The sequence below is a fragment of the Moschus berezovskii genome, chromosome 26, assembly GCF_049115385.1.
Source record: "Moschus berezovskii isolate FMDL1 chromosome 26, NW_MosBer_1.0, whole genome shotgun sequence".
Lineage (NCBI taxonomy): Eukaryota > Metazoa > Chordata > Mammalia > Artiodactyla > Moschidae > Moschus > Moschus berezovskii.
In genome coordinates, this window is record NC_142485.1 from 9,247,169 (window position 1) to 9,273,215 (window position 26,047).

General features: G+C 47.5%; 1 pseudogene; it reads right to left on the bottom strand.

Annotated features, from left to right (window-relative positions):
• Positions 1 to 25,487, bottom strand: LOC148773735 (small nuclear ribonucleoprotein Sm D2 pseudogene; annotated as a pseudogene).
• Between the last annotated feature and the right edge of the window lie 560 nt (positions 25,488 to 26,047).

Sequence of the window (26,047 nt, forward strand, 5' to 3'; positions counted from 1 at the left end):
TTAGGAGGCGCGCGGCTGCTGCTGCCAGACGTGGGCCCATGTGGCCGGAGCGGCTGCCTGCTCCTCCTGGGACTGAGCTGGATTCACCGGAGGCCCATGAGGCCTCTGCAGAGCCCGGGTGCCGGGGCCACGCAGCTCCCAGCGCAGGTCACCTCCCGGGAGAGGGAAAGGCCCCCGCAGCCAGGGCCCAGGGGAGGCTGGGCTCTGAGTCAGGAGAGCAAACCCGTCCTAGCTGTGCCTCAAGTGGCTTTCAGGAAGAGAAACATGGAGGCTTGATTGTATGCTGTGTGCACGGTGTGTGGTGTATGTATGTGTGAGGGGTGTACTGTGTGTGTATGTATGTGTAATGTGTGTGGTGTAGAGTGTATGTGTGGTGTGTGTGGTGTATATATGTGGTGTGAGATGTGTGGTGTGTGAAGTGTGCTATGTGTGGTGTGTGTGTTGTCTATGTGTGGTGTGTGTGGTGTATATATGTGGTGTGAGATGTGTGGTGTGTGAAGTGTGCTATGTGTGGTGTGTGTGTTGTCTATGTGTGGTGTGTGTGGTGTATATATGTGGTGTGAGATGTGTGGTGTGTGAAGTGTGGTATGTGTGGTGTGTGTGTTGTCTATGTGTGGTGTGTGTGGTGTATATATGTGGTGTGAGATGTGTGGTGTGTGAAGTGTGGTATGTGTGGTGTGTGTGTTGTCTATGTGTGGTGTGTGTGTGGTGTATATATGTGGTGTGTGTGGTGTGTGTGGTGTAGAGTTTATGTGTGGTGTGTGTGGTGTATATATGTGGTGTGTGATGTGTGGTGTGTGTAATGTGTGTGTGGTGTGTGTGATGTGTGTGTGGTGTGTGTGTGGTGTGTGTGGTGTGTGTGATGTGTGTGGTGTGTTTGGTGTGTGTTGTCTATATGTGGTGTGTATGTGTGGTGTGTATAGTCTGTGTGCTGTGTGTTGTCTGTGTGGCGTGTGGTGTGTATGTGGTGTGTGTGGTATGTGTGGTGTGATGTGTGTGTGGTGTGTGTGGTGTGTCGTGTGTGTGGTATGTGAGGTGTGTGTGGTGCATGTTGTCTATATGTGGTGTCTGTGTGGTGTGGTGTGGTGTGTATGTGGTGTGTGTGGTGTGTGGTGTGTGGTGTGTGTGGTGTGTGTGTGGTGTGTGTGGTGTGTGTGTGATGTGTGTGTGGTGTGTGTGTGGTGTGATGTGTGTGTCATGTGTGTGGTGTGTGTTGTCTATACGTAGTGTGTGTGTGGTGTGGTGTGTATGTGGTGTGTGTGGTGTGTGGGGTGTGTGTGTGGTGTGTATGGTGTGTGTGGTGTGTGGTATGTGTGTGGTATATGTATGGTGTGTGTGTGGTGTGTATGTGGTGTGTGTGGTGTGTGGGGTGTGTGTGTGGTGTGTATGTGGTGTGTGTGGTATGTGGTGTGTGTGGTGTGTGGGGTGTGTGGCATGTGTGTGGCATGTGTGTGGTGTGTGTGTGGTGTGTGTATGGTGTGTGTGTGGTGTGCATGGTGTGTGTGGTGTGTGTGTGGTGTGTGTGGTGTATGTGTGGTGTGTGTGTGGTGTGTGTGGTGTATGTGTGGTGTGTGTGTGGTGTTATGTGGTGTGTGTGGTGTGTGTGGCGTGTGTGTAGCGTGTGTGTGGTGTATGTGGTATGTGTGGTGTGTGTGGTGTGTGTGTGGTATGTGATGTGTCCGTGTGTGTGTTGTGTGTGTGTTGTGTCTTTCTCAGGCACCCCTGGTGCTCTGGCTCACTTTGGTGGATTAGTGGTTTTAGAATGATGGTCCTGTTATTGGAGATGAACCGCTCTGTAGAATGAGAAGGTCCCTGTGGGCCCAGATCCATCCACGCACCCTCCACCCAAGGCTGGTCACCGGTACCTGCCTGGGGCAGAGAAAAAGGGGCACATACTCAAGCTCTCAAATGGACCCGTGTCTGCCTGAGTGCAAGGGGTTTGACAGGAAAGAATGCAGGTCACTGGGTGGCGAGGCATTGGGGGATGGCAGCAGAGTTTCTGTGCTTTTACCAAAGCTGAGTTCAGAAAGGATGAAGCACTTTTAGGAAATGAGAGGCCTGTGTCCTCGGGGCAGTGAAGGCAGCACAGCCTTCATTGGATGCTGAGCGCAGAGATGAGAGCGCCAGTGTCCAGAACTCTGCGTCTCAGACCTGGAGACCTGGAGGATAGAATCACTGTATATGAATTGCAAAGAATTCTGCTTTCTACACTTGGAGACTTTGACCACCTGAACCAACTGCCCCCTACATGTCTGAGTATATTCTTTGTCTGAAAGGGCCTCTCTGCCCCAAGTCTGGGGAAACCCTGTCCCCTGCCAGGCATCTGCAGTGAACCTTGAAATCCCACTTCTGTCCTCTGTCCCAGGGCTCCTCCAGGGACAGGTGCCCATCCTTCCCACCAGACGCAGGGACACAGGGAGCTGCTGCTCCCATCCAGCCGCGATCAGATCACCCCGGACATGTTTAATCCCTTTACTGTTTACACAGTGCTTATCCTGCACCATCTCTGCAGCTCCTCACAGCAGCCCCGAGTATGTGTTAATTACGCAGAGTCAACAAACATTTAGGGAGAGCTGACAGCGTGTGTGTGTGTGTGTGTGTGTGTGTGTGTGTGTGTGTGTGTGCATGCGCGCATGTGTGCGTACCCGCCCGGCACAGCCGAGCGGGCTCTTTCTTGCGTTTGCAAGCTGAACAGTAAGCTCTCTGAAAGCAGGGCCCTGAGGGTTTGCCCTGAGCATCTTCTCAGCTCCTGGCAGAATTCCTGGCACACAGTGGGCACTCAGTGAAGGATGGATGAAGGAGCTTCAAGGTCAGTATCTCTGCTTTCCTTGCAGAGGAGTGAAGGGCAGGCACGTGACAGAGGAGCAGGCTGGCTTGGTCTGCCTGTGGTCACCCAGTGAGGACAGTGGCTGCGACCTTCTAGCCTCCAAATCTCATGCCTGCCCCCCTCTACATCTGTTCAGCAGCCTTGGCAAGAGAGAGGTAGGAGATTAACAGCTACACACTACTCTATATAGAAGAACTAAGCGGCAAGGATATACAGCCCTGGGAATACAGCCATTATTTCATGATAACTTTATTTTTTATTTTTAACTCTTTATTTTATATTGGAGTATAGTTGTTTACCAGTCCATCCTAAAGGAAATCAGTCCTGAATATTCATTGGAAGGACTGATGTTGAAGCTGAAACTCCAATACTTTGGCCACCTGATGCAAAGAACTGACTCATTTGAAAAGACCCTGATGCTGGGAAAGATTGGGGAGGAGGAGATGGGGACGACAGAGGATGAGATGGTTGGATGTCATCACTGATGAAATGGACATGAGTTGGGTGAACTCCAGGAGCTGGTGATGGACAGGGAAGCCTGGTGTGCTGCGGTCCATCGGGTCACAAAGAATCGGACGCAACTGAGCAACTGAACTGAAGATAGTGGTTTAACAATATTGAGCTAGTTTCAGGTGTGCAGCAAAGTGATTCAGTCATATGTATGTACACACAGCTGTTGTTTTTCAAATCCTTTTCCCATTTAGGTTGTTACACGACATTGCACACAGTTCCCTGAGCTACATGGTGGGTATTTGTTGGTTATCCATTTTAAATACAGCAGTGTATACATGTCAATCCCCAGTTCCCTAACTATCCCTTCTCCTTACCCTTCCTCCCAGTAGCCCAGAGTTCATTCTCTGAGTCTGTGAGTCTGTTTCTCTTTTGTAAATAAGTTCATCTGTAATAACTTAATTTTAACATTTATTTTTAATCGGAGGATAATTGCTTTACGCTATTGTGTTGATCTCTGCTGTACAACGACGTGTGTGTCTTAAGTATACCTGTACCCCCTCCCTCTGGGACCGCCCACTCTCCCTCTGTGCACCCCCTCTAGATCATCACAGAGCCCTGAACTGAGTTCCCTGTGTTATACAACAGCTTTCCACTGGCTATCTATTGCACATGTGGTAGTATATGTATGTCAATGGTAATAACTTTAAATGGAGTATCATCCACAAAAAATATTGAACCACTATGTTATACACCAGAGACTAATATAACATTGTCAATCCACTCTACCTCAATTAAAAAAAGAAAAAAGAAGGACCAGGGGCAGTGTGGCTGAGGGCCCTGCACCCTTCTCCCCATGAGGCTCCAGGGAAGCAGGTCCAAGGACCTTGTGAGTCAGGGGAGCCCACACAGCATGCCCCCACAGGGCTTTCGGAACTCTGAGCCTCTTCCCGGAGCACTTCAACCTGGGGGAGTGAACCCCAGGCTGATGCACCCTCTTCCTGGGGATGTAGCCTTGGGCAGGTCTCGGGCCACCTGGCCTTGCTTTTGCTCAGGAAACAGCCTCAGTAGGATGTGGAAGGGGTCGAGGTCACCAGATCTTGGCAAGGAGGTGTGTCTTGGAAGGTGGGGGTCTTCAGAGGAGGAAGACCCTGCACAGACCCTCTCCCTGCCAAAAGCTTTGGGGGAGGTTCTGGCCCAACAGCTGGCTGCAGGGTTGCAGGATGAAAGAGACCGGGATGACAGACATTTTCCAGAGAAAATATGTCAACCTGGGAGGCTGCCCTTCTCCTGTGACCCCCTGATGCCCTGGGAGATCAGGCTTTCACGAGATGCTTCCTGCTATCCACTGACCTTCCTCCTAAGCGTTCCTGAGGTTTTGGCTAACCTGATGCTAAGGGAAAAAAAAAAAAAAACCCTCTCAAAAAGAAAAACAAAACACACAAAGAAAAAAATGAGGATGATGATTTTTGTATGAGGAAGTCAGGAGGTCTTGATTAGGGACCTGTTTCTTGGAAGTGGCCTGCACCTCTTGCAGAGTTGGGACTTCGGTGGAGTGTGGAATGCTCCAGACACTGGCAGCTGTGTCTCGGGGTGAGGATGGAAAGTTCCGGGTGTGAAGTAATTAACCACACAGACCCCTTGCCCTGGAATGAGGGCTGCAGAATGACGCAACCATTTTCAAGTGGCCTGGGTGGGTGTCGGATTTTATGGTGATTACTGAACCCTGTTTTCCCCTTGCCCTGCTAAGGATGAGAACTATAGTTCTGTGCTGTCTAATATCGTAGGGACAGGCTGGGCTTTTTAAACAAATTGAAACGAAATGCCCTACAAAGTCAGATCCTCAGGCCCACCAGCCACACCGCCAGAGCCCCAGAGCCACATCTGGCCAGCGGCTACTGGATTGCAGGGAACAGATGGACAGCGTTTCCATGCTTGCGAAAGTTCTTTTGGACGGCCCAGCTCAGAACATTCTTCTGTTCGGGGGTGGGAAGCCACAGAGGAAATGAGAAAAGTTATTTAAGAAATGTGAAGAGGAAGAACCACTTAATCCGATTTGAGAATCGGATCCTTCAACAATAACAGAGCTGTACAAATCAGACTATTTTCTTGGAAAACAAATGTCCATGTCTCTTTACCACCCCCTCTGACATTTCAGCCACCGAGTTGGGACATCTGGGGTCAGAGAGCTCCTCACAGCACAGAGGACAGCCTGGCTTAGCTTGAGGCAGGAGGAAAGGGCAGAGAGGTGGGAGGAGAAGACGCAGTCTCAGAGTGACTGTATGCTGAGTGAGTGCGTGCTGCCTGGAGGATGCGGGCAGGAGGAGACCGAGTGGGAACCGGGCGCAGCTGGACTCACGTCGGCTGACCTTTCCTTCCCAGCCTTGCGCTGGGGAGGGCGGAGGTGTCAGGCAGAGGAGGGCAGAACTGAAAGGCAAAGTTTGCCCCCCACCAGCCCAGCGCCCAGCCACGTTAAGGTCATCTGTGACACAGGGTGGTCTCAGGAGGCCCTGGGGGCTTGCCTCTTCTTCGGTCACCCTGGCATGCAGACGTTGCCCTGGCAGCCAGGAGACCCATCATGGCGTCCACTATGGCAGTGGATGTGGCCTGCCATTGGGGTTGGCATGGGACTTGCAGGGCGCTGACCTAGATGGTGGGCTGGTGGAGACTCAATGTCTGTCCCTAGTGGAGGCCAAGGTGGGGTCAGGGCAAGCCTGGGGTAGATACTTGATTCTGAGCAAGAAGAGCAAGAGATCTACATGGCAGACTTGCCCTCGGTAGACAGGAATGGCATCTAGACTCTGGAGGATGCCAGGCACAAGGCACCCTCCATTCTTGTGGGTGCAGGGCGTGCTAGCCCCTTTCTCACTAAGAGACCCTCTCAAGAAGAGAAGCAGGAGGGAAGTTCTGTCTTAGTAACTGAGAACTTTTATCCAAAGGAGTCTATGTATTAAAAAAAAATCTGTTTGCATGATTGGATCAGAGTAAGTAAACTGGATTTTGTTGATGGTTTCTTGTTAACCAGTGTGTCTGATATTCAACTTTCATCCAACCGCTGTGGCCTGAAGTATTTGGTGCTCCAATTGGTTGGGCTCGGTTTACCTGTCCACCTGGAGGCAGAAATGAAGTCTACCTGGGACGCCTGGACAGATGCGAGAGGGTGGAAGGGTGCTGAGTAGTCTGAGAAACTGTGGAGTCAACTGGGTTTGGTATTTACAGAGCAGTGGATGGAATCATTCTCAAAAAATTATATCATTGTTGTCAAAAGGACATAAGCTTAGATACTGGTGTATAGATTGTAGGCAGAAATATACCTGAACCAGCTGGACTTATTCCAAGGTCATGGTCAAGATCCCTGAGATCATCTGCTCAGAGCAGATGAAAGGGCAACCTGACCTGGGGAATGCGTCAGAGCTTGTGTGATGAAGGTGTGCTTCGCCATATTTCTATGAGTCTGTGGAAAACACTGTGGCCAAAGGGGTCGTTAATGTCTAACCTGTTTTATTCTGGTTGCAATTCTAAAGCTCTGGAATTTGTCCTTGGGCCCCAGCAAACTTTAAGATGTTGTTGAAGAGTTTGCACATATTTGCATAAACTTTCAAGGTGAAATATTTTTAGTGTTTTTCTTTATGGCTACCATTTGTTTTCCCTTCTCTTTCTTTTCCTGGGCTACCATGGATTCAAACTCCTTCAGCCGGAAGAGGACACAGGACCAAAGAGCCCCTAAAACTGACAGGAAGTGATTGTGGAAACCCTGAGAATAATCTCACGCTCTGGGCAAAGGAGGTCAGATGACTGTCAAGGTCCTTATTATCAGGATGTACCCCTGACTTCATTTATATGCAGTAGTGGATTGAATATAATTTCCACTCAGACCATAAAGGATCCACTCTAAAAGCAGGAGATACAGGTTTGATCCCTGGGTCGGGAAGATCCCCTGGAGGAGGGCATGGCAACCCACTCTAGCATTCTTGCCTGGAGAATCCCCATGGACAGAGGAGCCTGGTGGCTACAGCCCATGGGGTTGCTAAGCGTCGGACATGACGGAAGCAACTAACACTTTCACACTTTCACATCCCTCAATTCAGGTCCATCTGCAAACGCAGAATATGACTTTATCTGGAGATAGAGTTTTTATAGATGTAATTAGTTAAGATGAGATCACACACTGGATGAGAGTGGACCCTGAATCCAGTGCCTGGTGTTCTTCGAAGAGAGACACACACAGGGAAGAAGTTCATAAAGACGAGGCAGAGACTAAAGCTGTGAGCCATCTTGTCAGCTATAAGCCAGGAACCCCCAGGGGGACTGGGAGCCACTGGAAGCTGGAAGAGATAAAGATACCTTCTTCCCCCAAACCTGCATAGACAGCATGGTTCTCTTGACCCCTGATTTCAGACTTCTGGACTCCAGAAGTGTAAGAGGACAAATTTCTGTTGCTGTAACTTCCGCCCACCTGCTCCCAGTGTGTGGCCATTTGTTCCAACAGCCCTTGGAAACGGGGGCTTTTAGGGAAATTAAGACCTGGAGCAAAAGACGGGTCAGAGGAGGAAAATAGAGACAAAGAGGACCCTTCTGAGGTTCAGGCCGGTTTGAAGGGGTCATTTCTCTTTCAAGACAGAGTTGGCCTGTCTATGCCACTGCATCTGGCCTGCAGCGTGCAGGGCCCAGGGCAGTGGGAAGGGCCTGGCCTCCTGTCTGTGTTCTCTCAGCACAGTCCAGGCAATGCTGGGCCAAGCTCCACGCCCTCAGGGAAGGGGTTCCTTTCCTCCCCTCCTGTGCCTGCTCCTCAGCTGTGAGTCGTGGGTCTGAGGCTGCCACAGGGCACCTCTAATCCACAGGAAGGCACTGGAGAGATGGCCGTGGCCTTGACCTGGCTGGACGCTAGCCTGACACTGCCCAGCCTCAGACCGCCCCTTCACTCCTTCTGTACACACACACACACACACACACACAGGTAATTCTAATATTCCGTCAGTGCTCATTATTTGCAAATTCTGAGTTTGTGAACTCACCTACTTGCTAAAATTTGTCACCCAAACCAGTACTCAACGGTGCTTTGGGACCTGCCAATGAACAGTCGGGATCTTTGATGTGTATGTTTCCAGTGGAGGTCAAAAGAGAAGACCCTCTCTGCCTTCTTCTTTTCTCCTGTAAACAGATGTCCTTTTTGTGATCTGTTTGGTGCCGTGTCTTTTTGCCTTTTGGGTGCTTTTTTGTTGGTGATTTCGCAGTTTAGATTGGCCGCCCAAGCAGAGGGCTAAGTGCTGTCCAGGGTCCCCAAGCAGAGGAAGACTGGGACGTGCCTGCTGGAAGGGATGCGGTTTAGATACACTTCCTTCAGGAGCGAGTTATCCAGTTGTTGGCCATGAATTAATGCATTGACAACAATTATCTTAAAAGCTGTCTTTAAACTGCAGCAGACCTAAAATGAGATTATGCAGCAATTCGTTGATGATCATGTTGTGACTGGAGGCTTGCAGGAACCTGGGAGCTGTGGCTCAGTGTTCAGTAGGGCTGTCCACACACAGCCTGTAGAACATCACCAGGAATAATAAAACCCGACTGTGTATTTTTCATCCAGGTCTCGTGATGAGGGTGAGGATGAACCGGTCTACACCCCTGCCCCCAAGTGCCTCCCTGGGTAACAAAGTGAGGGAATCCCTGGAGTTCTGGGAAGTTCTAGATTCACGTGGGTGAAGAATTTTTCTGTCACTTAACAAACGTCTTCAGAAAACCCAGGACATGAGTGAGGGCAGTGACCCTGTGTGTCAGGGCTTCTCTCTCCAGCGTTGAGCTCTTTCTCTAGAGAATTTACCCGGCAACCCTCCCTGACCCCAGATAAAGCAAGGTCAAGAGAAACAAAATAAAGCAAAACAGAAAGTCCACTCACTAATAGGGGACTAGAAATCAATATAAGAATAATAAAAGCAAACCAACGTCAGGGCTTCCCCGGTGGCTCAGCTGTTAAGAATCAATCTGCGTGGCAGGAGATGCAGGTTCAATCCCTGGGTCAGGAAGATCCCCTGGAGGAGGAAGTGGCAACTCACTCCAGTATTCTTGCTGGAGAATCCCATGGACAGAGGAACCTGGAGAGCTACAGTCCATGGGGTTGCCAAGCGATATGACTGATGCGACCTAGCCATGTACCCAACATCAGGCATCTCACAGGAAGGGATGATGTGCAATTGACCCAGTTCAGTTACATCAACAGTTATATCAGGTGAGGAGAAATTTGAGAATAGGTGTAAGATGAAATCTAGTCCCTTCTCTCCTAAAGGTGTATCAGAATTATTTTCCATCATTTAAACCTCATTAAAAGCAAAACAAAATAAAATAGCAATAACAACAAAAAACGGCAGACAAAGATAAAGGGTCTCCCTGTGCATGACCTAAGGAGTCTGAAGTCATCACAAAACCAGTGAACAGCCTGCTGTGAGAATGATGGGCTGGCATGACTGGTCTGGGCCACCTGACTTCAAGGAATAGACAGTAGTTCACTTCCTAGTAACTCAGAATCTGGATGACTCTAAGAGCGTACAGGCTGAAGTTTAACTTGGCAATTACCAGAAGAAATTTAACCTTAAGAAATGAGTCATCATGCAAATTAATATTGGAAAATTATTTACTCAAGGGGAATGTTAAAACTCTGGAAAAGAACTTTAGAAATTAGCTTCAAGCAACGGGGTGCCAACCAGCACCTGTTTATGGCATTTTTAGTGCCTTCTCACGCAAAATACTGTGCAGTTTCTCAACTTAAAACCAACTTTTGCCACTGAGTAACCTTGGGTGACTTACCTCAAACAATCTCTGTGAGCCCTAGTTGCCTTATACGGAAGTGTCCAAGTTAGGGGGTCATCATGTGACAATTTGCAGGAAAGAACTCCATTGAAATGGTAGTCTTACGGTTATTACCCCAGCTCACTCCCACCAAGCTGTTCCTGGGGTCAGGGTCCCATCCAGATGCTTCAGATGGTCCCCTCTGCTGAAGCTCTTCTCTCTTTTTTAAAAAAATTTATTACTGAAATATAGTTGATTTATAGTGTTTTGTTGGTTTCAGGTGTATGGCAAAGTGACTCAGTTATATATGTATAGATTTTCAGACAATTTTCCATTATAGGTTATTGCAAGATATTATCACATAGCTTCCAGTATTAGACAGTAAATTCTCGTGGCTTATTTATTTTATTCTTTTATTCTTTACTTATTTTGAGTGTGCTGGGTCTTCGTTGCTGCACTGGCTTTTCTCTAGCTGCGGTTGCTGGGCCCGAGAGCACAGGCTCAATATTGGTGGCACACAGGCTTAGTAGCTCCGCAGTATGTGGGATTCTCTTGGATCAGGGATTGAACCCACGTCTCCTGCACTGACAGGCAGATTCTTTACCAGCTGAGCCACCAGGGAAGCCCATATATGTTCATCAGTTCAGTTCAGTCACTCAGTTGTGTCTGACTCTTTGCAACCCCATGAATCACAGCACGCCAGGCCTCCCTGTCCATCACCAACACCCGGAGTTCACTCGACTCACGTCCATCGAGTCGGCGATGCCATCCAACCATCTCATTCTCTGTCGTCCCCTTCTCCTTCCGCCCCCAATCCCTCCCAGCATCAGAGTCTTTTCCAGTGAGTCAACTCGTCGCATGAGGTGGCCAAAGTATTGGAGTTTCAGCTTCAGCATCAGTCCTTCCAATGAACACCCAAGATTGATCTCCTCTAGAATGGACTGGATGGATCTCCTTGCAGTCCAAGGGACTCTCAAGAGTCTTCTCCAGCACCACAGTTCAAAAGCATCAATTCTTCGGCGATCAGCTTTCTTCACAGTCCAACTCTCACATCCATACATGACCACGGGAAAAACCATAGCCTTGACTAGATGGACCTTGGTTGGCAAAGTAATGTCTCTGCTTTTTAATACGCTATCTAGGCTGGTCATAACTTTCCTTCCCAAGAGTAAGTGTCTTTTAATTTCATGGCTGCAATCAGCATCCACAGTGATTTTGGAGCCCCCCCAAAATAAAGTCTGACACTGTTTCCACTGTTTCCCCATCTATTTCCCATGAAGTGATGGGACCAGATGCCATGATCTTAGTTTTCTGAATGTTGAGCTTCAAGCCAACCTTTTCACTCTCCTTTTTCACTTTCATCAAGAGGCTTTTGAGTTCCTCTTCACTTTCTGCCATAAGGGTGGTGTCATCTGCATATCTGAGGTTGTTGATATTTCTCCTGGCAATCTTGATTCCAGCTTGTGCTTCTTCCAGTCCAGCGTTCCTCATGATGTACTCTGCATAGAAGTTAAATAAGCAGGGTGACAATATACAGCCTTGACGTACTCCTTTTCCTATTTGGAACCAGTCTGTTGTTCCATGTCCAGTTCTAACTGTTGCTTCCTGACCTGCATACAGGTTTCTCAAGAGGCAGGTCAGGTGGTCTGGTATTCCCATCTCTTTCAGAATTACCCACTTCTAATTTCCTCTCCGCACTTTCCCCTTTGGGGCTTCCCTGTGGCTCAGCTGGTAAAGAATCCACCTGCAGTGCAGGAGACCTGGGTTCAATCCCTGGGTTAGGAAGATCCCCTGGAGAAGGGAAAGGCTACCCACTCCAGTATTCTGGCCTGGAGAATCCCATGGACTCTATAGTCCATGGGGCCATGAAGAGTCAGACACAACTGAGCAACTCACTTTTTGGTAATCAGAAGTTTGCTTTTAATGTCTGTGAGTCTGTTTCTGTTTTGTAAATAGATTCATTTGTATTACTTTTTAGATTCCACATAAAAGTGAGATCATATAATGTTTATCTTTGACTTATTTCAGTTAGTATGATAGTCTTTAAGTCCATCCATTTTGTTCAAATGGCATGATTTCATTTCTTTTTATGGCTGAGCAATATTCCATTGTGTGTGTATGTGTATATATTCCATTGTGTGTGTGCATATATATATGGGCTTCCCAGGTGGCACTAGTGGTAAAGAGCCCATGTGCCAGTGCAGGAGACATAAGAGACCTGGGTTTGAGACCTGGGTTGGTAAGATCCCCTGGAGAAGGAAATGGCAACCCGCTTCAGTATTCTTGCCTGGAGAATCACGTGGACAGAGGAGCCTGGCGGGCTGCAGTCCGTTGGGTCGCAAAGAGTCAGACACGACCGAGTGACTAAGCACTGCACAGGATTGCTGGATCATATGGTAGTTCTATTTCAGTTTTTTAAGGAACCTCCATGTGATTTTCCATAGTGGTTGCACCAGGTTTTATTCCTGTCAACAGTGTAGGAGGGTTCCCTTTTCTCCACACCCTCTCCAGCATTTGCTATTTGTAGGCTTTTTGATGAATGGCCATTCTGAGCAGTGTGAAGTGGTACCTCATCATAGTTTTGCTCTCCTCTAATAATTAGTGACACTGAGCATCTTTTCATGTGGCTCAGACTCTCCTCTCCCTTCTCCATGGGTCTAAATGCTACTTTTCCCTCAAGACCAGATTTATATCTTACTGCTTCCTCCAACTAGCTGGAGCCTCTCCCTGCTGTGAATGTCCACAGGATGTCTGTGCAGATTTCATGTCATGTGCCATGTTGGGCCCTGAATGGCCACCATTTGGTGTGAATGTTTTATATTCTCTACCGTTCTGCAGGCTCCTTAAGGGCCAGATCCTCTCTCCTACAGGTCACCTAACCCAGAGACTCTCACAGAGCACACATACAATTCCTTGTTGAATGTTTTGCCCACTTTCCAGGCTGATCAGGGCAGCCAGTCTCCCTTGCATGACTTAGGTGTCTTAGGAAGCTTGATACAGCTCAGAGTGCAGGCTGGAACCATGCTGGGCTGAAGATATTTTCAGGAGGGTAGCTCTCATGGGTTTGGGCTAATAAAGGTCCATAAAGGAAGCTACAAAGTAAAAGAACTTCATGTGACAATCCTTGTAAGAACGGAGTTGTTCAAAATTGTGTTTTTGTAAGTGTAGTGGTTACCTAAGCTTGTTTGACTGAAGGTGTTACAGATAATATCTATAACATCTATCTCCCTCTACCCACCACCACCCATGTTTGTTTTGCCTCTGAGGGTGGAGAAAATGATAGAATGTCTCTCTTTCCCAGACATCCAGTTTTATTCTCCAGAGGCAACCCATGTTGAATATCTATGTATCCTTAGTCATTGAATATAAAAGGATCTGCATATCTTCTCCTTTCCCTGACATTTTTGGTACAGATGACAACCATGTATGTTACAAGTTGTCCTTCACTTTGCTTTTTTCACTTAACATATATATATTCATAACAATATAAAAAGTTTCTCTAAGAACTAACTCCCTTTCATTTTTGACAGTTGCATAGTATTCCATTGTATGGCTGTACCGCTCGATGTTCTCTCTTGATGAATATTGAGGTTTTACACCCAAATCCTTGCTATTATTAACAGTGTTACAATGAATAATCTTGTGAACATATTATTCCATGTACATGTGAGAAAACATGTGTTTGATAAGTTCTTGCAAATAGAATTGCTTGAACAAAGGTGAGTTCATTTCTATGAACACTGCCAGATCACACATGACACTCCTTTCATCAGCTTATGAGCTGGACTGTTTCCCCACACCCTTACTCACAAAGCTGCCAACGGGGTGTGTTATCAAAATCTTTGATCTATGCCTGTCTGAAAGTAAAAAAAACAAAACAAAACACTGTTAGATGATATAGTTTGAAGTTGCTTTTCTCTTATGAATGAGGTTGTGTTTCCTATACTTAAAATCCATTTTAATATCTTTTCCTGTGAACTGTCTGTTCATATTCTTTGTCATTTTTCTGCTGTGGTTTGATCTCTTTTTGCAATACTTTTTTATGTATTGGGAAAATTGGAATTGCAAATTTTTTCATTTTTTGTTATAAATCACTCTGGATGACTTAGTAAACCATAGTATTACTACTTTATTTACTTGAAAAATATAGTTACCTTCTTAAAAAAGAAAACTGAATAAATTACATATTCCTGATTGCTTAACTTCCTTTGTCAGGTGCAAAACATCTTTCTAAACAATGGTTGAAATTGTCAAGAAATACAGAACGCATGTACTATATACTGCAAGAAACAGACAAGTAGATTTAAAAATTCACAATCAAGCAAGTTGGAATTGATGGACCAGGAAGATGCTGGGAACTGGGGAGAAAGATCTGGGCAGAGTATGTTTAGGTGCAGTGAGGATGGAGTGGGAATCCTTTTCACTGCCTGGAAGAGAAAACTGCATGAAGCAGGTGAGTGTTGATGAGTCCCAGGGGGTCAGGGGCAGCGTGGTGGTCTGGGTGTTGTGTCAGTCACAGGCAAGACCTTAAAGAGGTTCAGTTCAGTTCATTTCAGTTCAGTCGCTCAGTCGTGTCCGACTCTTTGCGACCCCATGAATCACAGCACGCCAGGCCTCCCTGTCCAGCACCAACTCCCGGAGTTCACTCAAACTCATGTCCATCGAGTCGGTGATGCCATCCAGCCATCTCATTCTCTGTCGTCCCCTTCTCCTCCTGCCCCCAATCCCTCCCAGCATCAGAGTCTTTTCCAGTGAGTCAACTCGTCGCATGAGGTGGCCAAGGTATTGCAGTTTCAGCTTTAGCATCAGTCCTTCCAATGAACACCCAGGACTGATCTCCTTTCAGTTCAGTTCAGTTCAGTCCAGTTCAGTCCCTCAGTCATGTCCAACTCTCCGCAACCCCATGAATCACAGCACTCCAGGCCTCCCTGTCCATCACCAACTCCCGGAGTTCACTCAAATTCATGTCCACAGAGTCGGTGATGCCACCCAGCCACCTCACTCTCCGTCGGCCCCGTCTCCTTAGGTAATGCAAATGTGCCCAGTGTTAAGAAATCAAAGCCCTGTGCCTGGAAGGACCAGGTTTCTCACCTGCAAATGCCTCGTGCCTCTTGCGTGACTGGGAACATAAGTAAATCTGTGCCTTCTTCCCCTGCCATCCCTAGTCCAAACCCTTCCCTGGGGCCCCTAGACTAGACTTCCAGAAGCCCCAAACCAGTGCTGAAGGTGTAGGTAAAAGTCACCCTGGGGGTAAGGGCTGCAACCTCAGGCTACCACACCTTTCTCTTAAGTTCCTGCCTTGGGTCCTATTCCCCTCCTTACTAATGCAGAGAGAAAGGAAAGAAGAGGCAGATGACTTTGTTCTTCTCTGAAGAGTAGGACTAGCTGGCAGAGCTCAGGGCTGTAGGACAGTGGGTCTCGACGCCCACAGAGCTTAAGGAGGCCAGTGCCAAGTGCAAAGCAAGAATCGGTTACCAACCGCAGCAGCGGCCAGACACACTTTGTGGTAGCTGTTACAGTGACAACTCACTGAGCACTTTACACTGATTAAGTGGCTTAGATTGTTTGGTGAGTTCATAGCCCAGCCCTGCAGAAAATCTGTGGTCAGACCTGAGATGCGGGGAATCTGATGTTTGTAAGATCTAGGAATGTGTCCTTCCCAGCTCCTCAATTTCTGAGTTTCCTGTTGTTGTTATTGTTTAGTCACTAAGTCGTGTCTGACTGTTTGTGACCCCGTGGACTGTAGCCCACCAGGCTCCTCTGTCCATGGGATTTCCCAGGCAAGAAGGGGAAATTCCTGGAAAGTCCCCTGGAGGGGACTGCCATTTCCCTCTCCAAGGTCTAGGTTTTACAGATTTGGATACAAATGCAGATCAAATTCGAGCTTGGATGCATTGAGTATTAGAATAGTCAAAGCCATCTTCAAGTGTACTGTCAAGAGCATTAATAAACAAGTTGCTTCCGTAACAACATGATAATGGCCTCTTGGTCATCTATTTCTATCAGATACTGTGCATCATTCTGAGTCTCCCAGTTGTCCACGGAAGATATGTCATTCTCTTTTCATAGATGAAGTGACCTGAACTTAGAAAGTAGCCGCTGATATCATGCAGCTAGTGAGTGACAGAACTTGAATTTGGACTGTTTCATCTAAACCCAAAGACTGATCAGTCATTTCTGCCTTCCGCTCATTTTCCACTGCCAAGGATGCTTTTCTAACTGGCCGGATTTAGAGTTCTGCAGCTCCTGAGGATTGCTCCAGTTCTCTAAATTCACAAGACTAGGTCTTGATCTAAATGATCAACACTGTTCTCAGGATGCTGACAGCCTCATAAATGAGAATAATTACCTGCTCGATGCAAACTGGAGAACACATGCCTACAATGAACTGCTGAACCATAGGCTCTGCAAAGGGTGTAGGAAGCATCAGGAATGATACAATGAGCTGAAATCACTGAGGAAGGAGAGACCTTCTGAGCCTTTGAAAGGCTGAAAAGAAAGGAGAGGCTAATTTCACCTTTTGGCAATGTGGTAGACTAGACATCCTAGGAAATCTCCCCATTTAACACAGCTAAACCATCTGGAATCGAAATTCCTTTGAAATGCATCACTGAGTTTGGAAAAAGGTAAGAGTGGCTGGTGCTTTTGATGGTCCTTGTGGTTTAGAGCAGGGATTAGCAAACGTCTTCTGTAACGTGCCAGATAGTAAATATTTGTGGGTTTCCGAGCCCGTGTGGTTCTCTGTTGCAACAACTCAATGCTCTGTAGCGTGAACGCAGCCAGAGACAATACATCAGCAGCAGGGGTAGGAGGGCCTGGCCCGCAGCAAACTGGAACTGAGCCTTGGGCCATTCTTTGCCAGTCTCTGATCTGGGGTCTTAGAGTTGAATGTCTGTGATGAGTCTTCTGATCTTGAGCCCATCCAAGGTAAGAAGATAGAATGGACACAACCCTCATACACATAAAACAAGATCCCCAGGGAAAGTATGGTCTAGGAGAATGTGGTCCCTGGCAAAGAAAATCAGAGAAACTAGTCTTATCAGGTTGGGCTCTGGATTAAAAAAAAAAAAAAAAGAAAACTGTTTCCTCTGTGAATTGTTGTACTGTAGGTAGTCTCACCTGGGATTGGGGTTTAACTTTATACTACCTGTATCATACAGCAAACTACAAACTACAAAGTTAACTTGAAGTGATTCTTGATTGGTAGTGGCCTGGGGCACCTTACCAAACATGAGTTCATAACCCCAAATTACCAGTCACACAAAGAAACAAGGCACTGTGTGGAAGAGTCCGCAGAAACACCCCCGGAAACAGCAGGGTCATTCTCTCAAAGATCTGCTGTATTGCAAAGATTGGTTACAGAAAAATTAAAGAAATAAGAATGAAAAAGAGAATAGAAAACATTTCAGGCAAGGGGAAGAAGAGAAACAAAGTTTCAGTGATGGGAATGAAAGCACACTGAAGGCCAAGGAGGGAATAGTTCCGAATGGGGTTGATATGAGGGCAGTGATGAATGAATTAAGGGGAGAGTGAAAAGGTTGGCTTGAAGCTCAACATTCAGAAAACGAAGATCACGGCATCTGGTCCCATCACTTCATGGGAAACAGATGGGGAAACAGTGGAAACAGTGTCAGACTTTATTTTTTTAGGCTCCAAAATCACTGCAGATGCTGATTGCAGCCAGGAAATTAAAAGACGCTTACTCCTTGGAAGGAAAGTTATGACCAGCCTAGACAGCATATTAAAAAGCAGAGACATTACTTTGCCAACAAAGGTCCGTCTAGTCAAGGCTATGGTTTTTCCCGTGGTCATGTATGGATATGAGAGTTGGACTGTGAAGAAAGCTGATCGCCGAAGAATTGATGCTTTTGAACTGTGGTGTTGGAGAAGACTCTTGAGAGTCCCTTGGACTGCACGGAGATCCAACCAGTCCATTCTAAAGGAGATCAATCCTGGGTTTTCATTGGAAGGACTGATGCTAAAGCTGAAACTCCAATACTTTGGCCACCTCATGCGAGGAGTTGACTCACTGGAAAAGACTCTGATCCTGGGAGGGATTGGGGGTGGGAGGAGATGGGGACGACAGAGAATGAGATGGCTGGATGGCATTACCGACTCAATGGAGTTTGAGTGAACTCCGGGCATTGGTGCTGGACAGGGAGGCCTGGCGTGCTGTGATTCATGGGGTCGCGGAGAGTCGGACACGACTGAGCGACTGAACTGAACTGAGTGAATGAATTAATAAAACATTTGTTAAACTTGTATTGTACTGGGCACTAGTGGTGGAGATGAATGAGAGACACAGGCCCTGCCCTCAAGGAGACCCACTCTAGGAGAATCAGGTAAATAAATAAAGCCCATGAAATGTGATACCGGCTTCAAGGAAAGAAGGTCCAGACTATAGCAGAGGCCAAGGAGGATGTCCCATTCTACCCCAGGAAGCCAGAGGCGGTTTCCTGGAGGACCTTACGCTTGAATCAAGCTCTGAGGCGTCTGCAGGAGTCTGGACTTGATTCTATAGTTAATGGGGAAGAAATATGACCAGTCTTACAGTTTAAAAAGATAATTATGGCTGCAGAACAGTGAGTAGAATGGAGAGGGAAGAAATGGAAGACAGGCAGACCCAACGTGAGGCTGAATAGTCATCCGCAGATAAGGCAGACGTGCAGATGGATTTGGGAGACGTTTCAGAATTTTGTCCATTTGAGGGTAACAACTAGTCTTGACACACATTTAAATGGTTGTCGCCCCACTGATGACCCTGTAACCCTGTACCACCTCCTCCCCGCTGCTGCCGGGGGCTCCCAGGGTTGCCTTGAAGGTGCTGGTGAATGACTGTGCCCCCTGCCTGGTTTCTTCGTGTCCTCTCCTCCCCACCCTCCCCCTGGGGAGGCTGTGAGCTGTGACCTGGGAGGGCAGGAGTGGGGTGTCTCTTTCCTGTTCTTCAGTGTTAAGTGCCATGGAGGAGAGCTGGTTGTTTCCTAATGATTATACAGTTTTCGTAAAATGGTCCTTTGAGTTATTATGCAGAGACTCACTGCTCTCCAGGTGACTCAGAGGAGGATGGGGAAGGGAAGTCGGCTTTCCAGAGCCCATCTTCCCCATGTCCCTCACTTCTGAAAACCCAGCCCACTGTGACTGGCTCCTTCTTCCCCTAGGACATCCTGCAAGAGCTAAATCAGGGGCCTGGAGTTGGGGGATGGAGCTGACTCTCCCAAGATGTTTCCTAGCCCCCAAGCAACAGGCTTTGCTGAGCCATCTCAATCTTTCTGCCAGAGATGAGAGCACAGAGATCCAAGCCCATCCGTTTAATACAGGGTTTAGAGCTTTGAGTCCTCATGGGCTAGGTAGTGTGGGCAGGGAGGATGCTGGAAAGGTCTCAGGAGTCACAGGAGGTCATTGAAGAGACCAGGCAAGAGCTTCAATACCTTCCCAGTGGGTCTATTTCTCCCTACATGTCAATATTTCTCCAAGAGTAGACTGGTTTATATCAGCTTCTGAATTACATACAGACTTGGCTCAAAGGTTCAATTTGGGGGCCCTTATCTGAATCAGAAGCTCTGGTGAGTGGGGCTTGGGAAACTTGCAACTTTAACTAGTGCTCCCTGGGTGATAGTTTGAGACACTGCACACATTCCTGTAATTGGGCCCATCTGTCTCCTCTTTAACTGAAGGTTCCTGTGTGTAGGTCCTATGTCTAAGGCTCTTCTTGTCTGCCCCTACACACACAGGCAGTTGGCTGGTGTACAGTATAGATTCACCAAAGTTGAGTGCAATGATAAAATGCTGGTGGACTGACTGTGCTTGTACTCTGCCCCCTCCAGCAAGACATCTGATACTCATTCCTTCATTACACTTTTATTTTGCAAATACTTATTAATACTGTCTCAAGACAAGTCCCTGGGCTAGGCGCTGAGTCCCGAGACAATGAAAGCGACAGAGAGGCAGAGACCCCGGAGCAGGGAGCCAGGGGTTTGCAATGATGGGAGTAAGACTTCTTGGAAGAAAAACTTTCCCTAGAACAGGGAAGGTGAAAATCCCTTAGGAGGCTTTCCTCAGATGAGTTATGATTTCTGCATTGCTCTCTCTCTCCAAATGAAGAAAGACATCTCAATTCCTTCCTAATTCCCCAGCTTCAGGGCACAGCGGGCAGTTTGAAGACTCCTGGAGTCGGGAGATAAAGGGAAACATTATGTTCCACTGGGTCTTGTTTGATGTTTATACCATCAACACGGGGCTTGGGGCTTCCCTGTTTCTCTTTCCCTCCACCAAGGTCACCCGGAAGCCTGTGGGCTCTTTGATGTTCAAAAGACGTGCCTGGTCCTCTGTCTTGAGTGTGCTGCTGGCCGCCGTTTCCCATTCAAGTCAGGGCAGAGGGGGATCCTCTTTCTGGGGCAGATCCAAGGCCCTTAGGAGGAGGACAAGCATGTTCTTTTATAACTGCGCCCCCTGTTTTTCTGGGTCTCAAATGGACTTTTTGATCCTTCCTTATTTCCCTCCTCTTAACTTTATTCCTGATCAGAAACCATCTGCTGAGTTCTGGCTGTACGCAAGTAGCAAGACACACAGGAAGCCAGCAGACCCTCAAGTTCAGGCAAAACTCAGGAGGCCACCCTGAGCGTGTATCTCCAAAGCACAGACCATCAGGAATCTCAGACCAGCAGGTGCCCACAATCCCATATAGGAGCAAAAAGCAGGGTGGGGAACCACCCACCCCTTCTGTTAGTTAAGTGATTTCACACTGTTTCTAGGCTGTCCCTGTGCCATATGATGCGCGGGGTCTATATCTCCAGCAGTTGTGACCAGAGGCCCCTCTTGGGTACCGGCGAGGACTTGAGACTTGGCCAGCTTAGCAGAGATGCTTCGGCCGCTCCCCTGGCCAGGCCACAGCAGGAGCAGGAGACAGCTGAGCAGGCGCTCATCCCTGAGAGGAGCATGGCCTAAGGGAGGGAGGGGACTGGTCAGCTTGCATCCCCTGATCCTCAGGGAGGTGGATTCAGAGCAAGAATACACGTGTAACAGGGGAGGCGGGGAAGTCACAGCATCCTCAGAAAGAGGTGCAGAGCTGGCCTCAAAGACACAGGAATGTAGCTTGGGGACTGGAACTATGGGGCTCTAGTCACCAGGTTGCCTTCTGCCTCCCGCCCGCTGCTCACCAGCCTTGGGATTTCCTTGGCCCCATGGTTCCGGTGACGTGGAATGACTTCCTGTCCACTTCCGGCACACGGGTGACTACCAACAGACCACTGCCCTCCATCCCTTATGTGTTTTATTCTGCTGTCTCAGGTCTGCGGCTTCTCATCAACACTGCTCACTCTTGGGCCCTCACGATCTGTCTTCCGTGTGTTTTTTTGTGTCCCCATCCCCCACAAAGCTAGCTATTGACTCTCTTTCTTGTCTTTCTGTTAAAATCCAATAGAAGGAGCATTTGACTGGACAGAGTGAATTGTCGTTGTTCTTTCTGGGCTGTGCTCTTTGGTCTGAGCTGCTTCACAGGCAGCTGGTCAACCAGTTGACTGGCCAACTGAGCAAGCTAGAGGCAGGGCTCGCCCCTGCTCCACTCCACTCGGCCAGAGGTACTAATGACCTCAGCAGGACAGTGCATTCGAGAAAGCATCTCAGGCTTGTTCTCCAGATGAATGTGTTGCATTGAGCAGTTTTCTTAAAAGCGGACCATGGTTACAGCCGCCATTATGAAGAATGGTCTGCTTAGTGCGGTGGGTTTGGGGGAAAGACAGACAGTCCTGGATTTGGATTATTGCTCGACTTAGCAGCTGTACCTCGGGAAGTTTACTTCTGATCTTTCCAAGCTCATTTCCATACTGTAGTGATGTGTAGGTTAGGGAGAAATTATGAAAACTAACACCCCAAATAGCTTTTATATGGCAACGCTGTATCATTCTGTGTGAGTCTGGATTTCCACGTCACTGACTTTCACATCATTTTGGCATCAGGAGCCCATTTCTTGATTCAAGCCCCATGGTTCCTACCATGCCAACACTGGTGGTGAAAAGGAGAACAAAGTAGGTGTAGAAAAAGCATCATTAAGAAACATTCAGAATACATCCCTGATTGTGTTGTAAGGTCTTATCTAAGTCTGACTGGAAATATTAGGCAAGATTTAAGATGTTTCCTCTTTAGTAGTTCAACAAGAATGACTTTAGTTGTTATATCGGAAATGAGAAACCAGAGTTTTCTTGGCTAGTCTCCTTCAATTAACTGATTTAAGGACATCTGCAATACCTTTGTTTAAGACTATTTGAGTAAAGACTTTGGGGAGCAATGCAGGCTGTGTAGAGATATATCCACACAATAAAACCAGATCCAGTCAGAAACCCTAAGGTCTGGTTATCAGTGTTTTGCAATTAATTGGCTTCAAGTCATGATTGATGCCCAGGGAGCTATAATCATCCACAATCAGGAGAGATCTAGAGAAGAAGCAGGTCAAAACCAAGACATTCTTCCCCAGATATGATCCCTGATAAAGAAACATGGATGATTATCCCTGGCATCTTGATCACCTCTCTTGGCTAGTCTGGCACAAACCCACTCCCCCCCTGCCTTCTTCATTTCAGGATTAAATCCAGGCTACCAGACAGAACGTCTAGCCAAATCTTTCATGTGAAAAATTCCTGGATAAGCTGCATACAGTACAGCCCAGTCTTCTGGATATCAACGTGATTTCCCACAAAAGGAAGCCCTGTGGGCAGATAGCTCATGTGGATCACTGATGGATGGCTTGACTTGCATTAGGTGGGAACTCTCTGCACCCCTTTTGAGACCCTGGGACCAGGGATTTCATGAAGCGTCTGTAATGGAGTATCCTAAGGGACAGATCAAGGTGGCCCTCCAGCATCAATGTCCCCATGGAAGTTTTTTGATGGTGACCTAGGATTCATAGTGTCACAAGGCTCCAAGTCTCAGGAACTCAGGCCTATCACTCAGGCTTGTTGACAAATATGGCATCAGAAGCATGAATATCTCTGATCACATGAGTAAGAATATACATTAATACATATAGATTAGATGGATAGATAGATACAGAGAGCTATGTCACTTTTTGGAAAACGTGCTTGCTTTGGTGGAGATGTGTTTTGGTAAAAAATATTTTTCCAGTAGGTGACAAAGCCTATAGGGAAGAGAATTCTTTTTCCAGAAGGCCATGATGGTGATTTTTAGTAGTAATAGTGGAGGCAGAAAAATAAGAAGCTACAAGAACATTCTTTTCAGTTTTCTGTAGAAGAGATAAATCGCAAATCGCTAGGCCCTGAGGAGGTGAACCCCAGACTGTACAGACCAAGAGACAACATGGAAAATTCTATTGAAAGCCCTCTTTTCCCACTCAGATTCCTGATGGATGGAAGGACTTGGGAACATTTTTCTTTTACACTGATTTATTGATGCAACAAATATTCCTGGAGCAGTATTACCAAGCATTGTTGTAAGTGCTGAGAATTCAGAAACAAGGCAGAGATTTGCCTATTGATGGAAATTTAGACAAAATATCCAGTTTTTCCCTTGACACATAGTGCTGTTTGAACATTTTGCACTTCCTCTGAGCCTATAGAGAAACTTGTGATAGATTGTTAGAAATGGAATAGCTGGGTTACAGAGTTCGTATATCTTCAGCTTGACTATATATATCCCTAAATCTATCTGGAAAGTGGTTGTTCAGATTAAATTCCTGACAGAAGATATGAGTTCCCGTTGCTCCATATTATTGCCAATTCATCACATTGTCAGACATTGTAAGTTACGCAATAGTATTCCACTGTGGCCTTTTTTATTTCCTTGACTGCCAATGCGGTTGGGCATTTTTCATATATTTATTGGATTTTTTTTTCAGATTCTCTCTGCAGGAACTTGTCCTACTTTGTTCACCCTTTCCTGTTTCCAGAATGTTGAATACTTTCTCTGTCACGGAACAAGTCTCCATAAATGTCTGGATGTGTTTCTGGACAGTCTAACCCCTGCTATATCTCTCTCTTCCTGTACCAACACTTCTCTGTCTTGATTAATATAGTCTAGGACTTGCCTGGTGGGCCAGTGGTTAAGAATCCACCTGCCAATGCAAGGGACACAGGTTCGATCCCTGGTCTTGGAAGATTCCACATGCTTTGGGGCAACTAAACCCGAGTGACACAGCTACTGATGCTGCACGCTAGAGCCCATACTCTGCAACGAGAGGAGGCGCTGCCGTGAGAAGCCCGTGCACCACATCTAGAGAGTGACCCCCTGCAACTAGAGAAAACCCGTGTGCGGAGATGAAGACCCACGGCAACCCAAAAGAAATAAGCATGTTTTTAAAAAGCGCTATTAAGTCATCCTAAACCACTTTGGTCTATCCTTAGAATGCAAGCACGGATTAACATTTTAAAATTGGTTAATATATTTTACATCAGCAAGTGCAATGCGAGAAGCCATATGTATTAGTCTGTGAGGGTTGCCGTTATGGAATCCCACAGACTGGGTGGCTTAAACAGTGGTACTTAATCTCCTCACAGTTCTGAAGGCCAGAAGTCCGAGGCCGGAGTGTGAGCAGGTGTGGCGTGTCCTGAGACCCCTCTCCTTGGCTGCAGTTGCCCCATTCTCGCTGCTTCTTCAAGATCATTTCTCAGTGCCTGTGTACCTCTGCTGTCTCTCTGTGGGTCCTAAGCTCCTCCTCTTACAAAGACGACCAGTCAGAGTAGACTAGGGCCCCCCGAGTGGAGGCATCACTGGCCATCCTTTCTGGCAGCGCTTGTCCGTGTCAGCCTTCTCTGCTCAGCCCGGGGAGTTCTTGCGTGGTTTTTACATATGAATGGAACAAAAGAAGGACTTCACCCCCACTCAGGCTGGCCTATCTCATCTGGAGTGCCTCTCCTCCTTCCCTCCCATCCACAGCCCGGCTCCAACCTCATCCCTTTCAGGTGACCCTGGACCAGAGCGATCTCGGCACCCTCTCCTAAACTCCTTGGAAGTTTCTTGTCTGCATTATTCCTTTACTTTTCACCATATATGTTTCCTGATGTCATGTCTTCTATTTTTTTTTTTTTAAACTCAGGACTTTATTATCCCAAGTACAAAGGGCAGGTCTTCACAAAACAAGGGGGTGAGTTCTGATGGCAGGGAGGGGGCCTCCACTTGCAAGCAATGAGTGGGTTTTGTGAGACTATGGTGACCGAGTCCTTGCACAGGAGCATCTTTGAGATTCCGTGGTCCTTGTTGACTGGCTTGGACTTCTTGCCCTTGCCACTTTTGGCGACCTGGGTCCATATCTCCTTCAAATTCTCTCACATGTGTTGAATGCCCTTACCCAGCCCAGGAGCATTCTGTTGTTCCGGCGGTTGATGAGCCCTTGGGTGCTGTTCTTGACCAACTGTGTGAGCACGGAGGGTGGCCCCACGTTCAACTCCTCCTCCTCCCACTCCTGCAGCTCCTCCAGGGTCATCTGCCTCCCGGGCTTGTTGAGGAGGCTCACGGTGGTGGCCACGCCCTCTAGTCACTACCATCCGCATTGCTTTGGCCTTTCGAAGAGAGAGCAAGGGAGAGCCCATGTCTTCTATTGTTAATTTAGCTGGTGGGCTTCCCTGGTGGCTCAGAGGTTAAAGCATCTGCCTCCAATGTGGGAGACCCGGGTTCGATCCCCGGGTCGGGAAGATCCCCTGGAGAAGGAAACGGTAACCCACTCCAGTATTCTTGCCTGGAGAATCCCATGGACAGAGAAGCCTGGTGGGCTACAGTCCACGGGGTCACAAAGAGTCGGACACGACTGAGCGACGGAACGGAATGATAGGTTTTCTGTGTTCATTAGGTAGAAGGCCTTCTCAGAGTAGCGATCGGATTCCTACACGGTCACAGTAGGTGTTCATAGCAGTTATTCAATCCGTACTGCTTGCACATACGTCTGAAGGCATTCATAAATGAACCAATGGGTGAATGACTGAAATATAAGGAGACCGTACACACCCTAGCTTTGGGGGTGCTTCTTGGCGATGGCTTGGTACTCGA